The following is a 4300-nucleotide window of genomic DNA, read 5'->3' as shown; positions in this document are numbered from 1 at the left end:
CGCGGCGTCTGAATCGAAATTTGATCACTATATCACGACCTGGGAGGATCAGGTTAATACAAACCTCTTTCTTCCTCCTTAACTGCTTTGAAGTATAAAACTGTCAAACATAATGTACACCAACTCTTACTTTATCTTTTCAGGGCCATGTTCATTTATATTACACTATAGCATTTGGTGCTAGTTGACACGTTTCTTTGTTTGGTTGTTTCAAATAGGACTTAAAAACAGTTCCGTGTACAATTAGTCACTTTTGTCACTTAATTACTTTACCAACGTGTATTAGACATATAATACCCTTCATTGACACATTATGATAAGTTAATCAAAGCGATGGTTTATTGTCTAGTGCAGGTGAACTTTCTTATGATACATAATGAGTGGTGAAATATATTTAGAGCTATCATTATCATGCATGATATATATATTAATAAATCATTCTTATAAAGATTTTTTATCAAAGTACTTGTACGAACATTCTAGGAGCCTCTCATGAATTGGTTGTATATTTGCATAAGTTATGTATGAATTGAGAATAGGTTGATCTGGGAACTTTACACGCTTTGATGATTATAGAACTTTGTATTCTTTGTGGCTTTAAATGGACTTGTTGGTACAACATTTATATATGCTGGAATTACACATTCTTTTACTGTGTGTATGTATTGTTTATAAATTTTGATTATATTTACCGTTATTCTGACACGACAGCTATCTAACATAGTTTGTTTGTTGCCCTACTTTATTTGTAGCTTGGTTTATATATTGCTTCCAAGTTAATTTAGAATCATATGTTAGCCAAAAAAAAAATAAAAAAAATGCTGACACGACTGTATTTAGAAGAATTCCACTTAGATATAATTTTGGTTTTTGTTTAAAATTTTTTGTCTTTTTGGAAACTACTAGCATATTGGTTTTTAGAAAGTTTATTTTAATTCTATTATTTGACTTAGAACTGGTTGCAAGTGTTGGTTGTTGCTGTTGTAGAACTCTTCCAAATAGCCACATCGTCTGTGAATTGAGATGTCATGCAGAAATTTATGTCTATTAAAGTTTATGGCTCATCGCTTACATACATGATAAAAAGGATAGGACTAACTACCCCCTCCCTGGGGAACACCTGTCTCAGGAGTAAAATACTGTGGGGGTAGGTGCCCTCCACATTTTCTATTATCTAAATAGTTGGACAACCAGCGAATAATACCTGTCGGTAGTTCTAATTGCTTCATTTTGTGAGGAAGTCCGTTATGTCATAAAGTGAAGAATGATTTACATATTATCGAGAAAGCAGGAGATAGTGTATTTATCTTGATTAAAGCTATCTATTATGGTTTCAGTGAACCTTACTAGGTAATCTATAGTTTGCCGAAATTTTCTCAAACCATTTTGCCCCTCAGGTAGTTTTGACATTATCTCTAAAAATGTTGAGAGTTTATTACTAATTACTCTTTCTAAAATTTTGTCAACTTGCTAAACTTATTAGTCTGTAACTATCTGGTTTATCTACTGGTTTAACTTCCTTTCGAAACATAGGAATACTTGCTTGCTTCCCGCTGGTTTACATTCTTTTAGAAACGTAAAGTATATTTGATTGCTACCCGCTGGTTTACCTTCTTTTAGAAACATTAGAACATTTGCTGGCTTCCCGGTGGTTTACCTTCTTTTACAAACATGAGAACATTTGCTTGCTTCCCGGTGGATTACCTTTTCATATAAACAAAAGAACATTGGTTTGATTTCCGCTGGATTACCATCTTCTAGAAACATTAGGACATTTCCTTGATTCGCTCTGAGTTACCTTCTTTTAGAAACATAAGGATATTTCCTCTATTACAGCTGGTTCACCTTCTGTTACAAATATAAAAATATTTCCTTGCTTTTTGATGGTTGGCTTTCTTTTAGAAACATAAGAAAATTTGCCTTCTTCACACTTGTTTATCTTCCTTTAAAAACATATGAGTATTTTCTTGCTTCTCCTTGGTTTACATTCAATTAGAAACATAAGAACATTTAATTTCTTCTCGCTGGATTACATTCTTTTAGAAACATAAGAACATTTAATTTCTTCTCGCTGGATTACATTCTTTTAGAAACATAAGAACATTTGCTTCCTTCCCGTTGGTTTACATTTAAGTATCGGATATATTTTATTTGTGTCATTATTATTAGCATATCTTCTTAAATGTGTCCAAAATTATGGAGTCTGTGTGTTCATTTAGTTTAGAACAGAAATGTCCCAGTTTTCTTTTCTTAGTTCTTTTTCTCGCTTTTCAACTTTATTTCTCAATTTGTTTATTTGTGTTTTTATTTGTGGTTCGTCGCCGTTCTTTTATTCAATTTATTATTTGTATATTTTGTTGTTATCTATTTCTGTTTGTATATTGGTTTTGTTTTGGTATAGACTGTTCTGCTGCTCTAGTAAAACACTCTGTTATTTTTTAACAATAATTATCTATGTCTAGTGAAGTTTCCGCTCTATTTATAATCATTGATGTCTCTTAAAGTCGTATATACAGAACATCGAATATCACTCACAAAATATTTTTACTGAATAACCTGTTATTGCTTTTAGACACAATCAACGCCTTCAGGGTTGAATTTACTAACCCATCACTCCTCCTGATTCTTTCCCCTGCAACCAACCACGTTGTGTAATTTGCCAACACATTGATAACTGAATGTCAGTGACATTTCCCCAAATAGTTTTTACGTGAGAAATAATTTTAGATGTTTAACAAAATCCGTTATACTGCATTGATTGTGACGTTTGTAACTTCTAAACATTGGTAAGACTGGTCACAAAACTAATGACAGATTTCGCGAATACAGACGACACATATTAAATCGTAACCTCGACTTACCAATCTCAAGACTTTTCAGACGACAAACACGACTTGTCACATCCCAGCCTCGTTGTTCTAAGATCTACATCAACAAACCATTATCTACTGGAACGCAAAGAACGACCCCTATTTATACTCTAGGTACAATTCCATTATCTACTGGAACGCAAAGAACGACCTCTATTTATACTCTAGGTACAATTCCATCATCTACTGGAACGCAAAGAACGACCTCTATTTATACTCTAGGTACAATTCCATTATCTACTGGAACGCAAAGAACGACCCCTATTTATATTCTAGGTACAATTCCATTATCTACTGGAACGCAAAGAACGACGTCTTATTTATACTCTAGGTACAATTTCTACACTTGGTATAAACGAGAAACTTTCTTTTTGTAACTTTACTTTCGACATTCTCCAACTTTTCCCACTATTCTCCTCACATATCAGTTTTGAATTTATTTATACCTTTTCCTTCTGCTTTTCTTTCACACTTTAAACCATACGTTCTCCTAAAAATAATCCTAGAAACGCTACTGTAAAGACCTCATAAATATTGATAATCTTAAGTAGTAAACGCTTGTATAAACACGCGTTCGTTATTTTGAATCGAGCACTTGCTGGGGCTATGAAGAAGTGTAAAGCATTCGGTGACTTGAGATCTCGGGTGCCATGTATACGTTCGTGCTGACCTGTACTTAGTTGTCAGTAATTTTAGTTGACTTTGAATACGTTTTGTGTCATTAGGTCCTAACGGCAGCCCTCGTCGAAGAGGCCGTCAGAGTTACACTCGCTTTCAGACGCTGGAGTTGGAGAAGGAGTTTCACTTCAACCATTACCTGACGAGACGACGACGGATAGAATTAGCTCACGTCGTCTGCCTCACGGAGCGGCAGATCAAGATCTGGTTCCAGAATCGCAGGATGAAGCTGAAGAAGGAGGTTAGAGTGGTAAAACAGATCAACGAGCAGGCAAAAATAGATAAAAAAAGAATTAAATGTCCAAAGTCTGATGAAGACCCATCGAACATGAAGGACAAAGTCTGTCAACATAGGAAATGACATGATACGTCACTACTACCTCCACCTTCAGGCTCAACGTTATCTAGTCCATAATATTGTCCTTTCTATGATATTATAATGATGTATTTCAATCAACAGAATGTATTATTATTAGAAACTATATTTCAAGAAAGTATTTCTTGGAAGTAAAATTCACACAATCATGTGTTATTTCTGAAGAAAAAAATTGAGTTGTGAAAGATTTCACAAACACAAACGTGTTATTAGAGAAATTACAGTATAAATAATTATCACACTATAAAATTCAATCTACACTTTAATGAGTAGTATTATCTACACGTATGGTACTTAATCTACACTTTAATGAGTAGTATTATCTACACGTATGGTACTTAATCTACACATTAATGATTAACATTCTTTACATGTT

Source organism: Limulus polyphemus, unplaced genomic scaffold (assembly GCF_000517525.1).
Source record: "Limulus polyphemus unplaced genomic scaffold, Limulus_polyphemus-2.1.2 Scaffold2925, whole genome shotgun sequence".
NCBI classification, from domain to species: Eukaryota; Metazoa; Arthropoda; class Merostomata; order Xiphosura; family Limulidae; genus Limulus; species Limulus polyphemus.
This window is presented reverse-complemented; position numbering follows the sequence as displayed.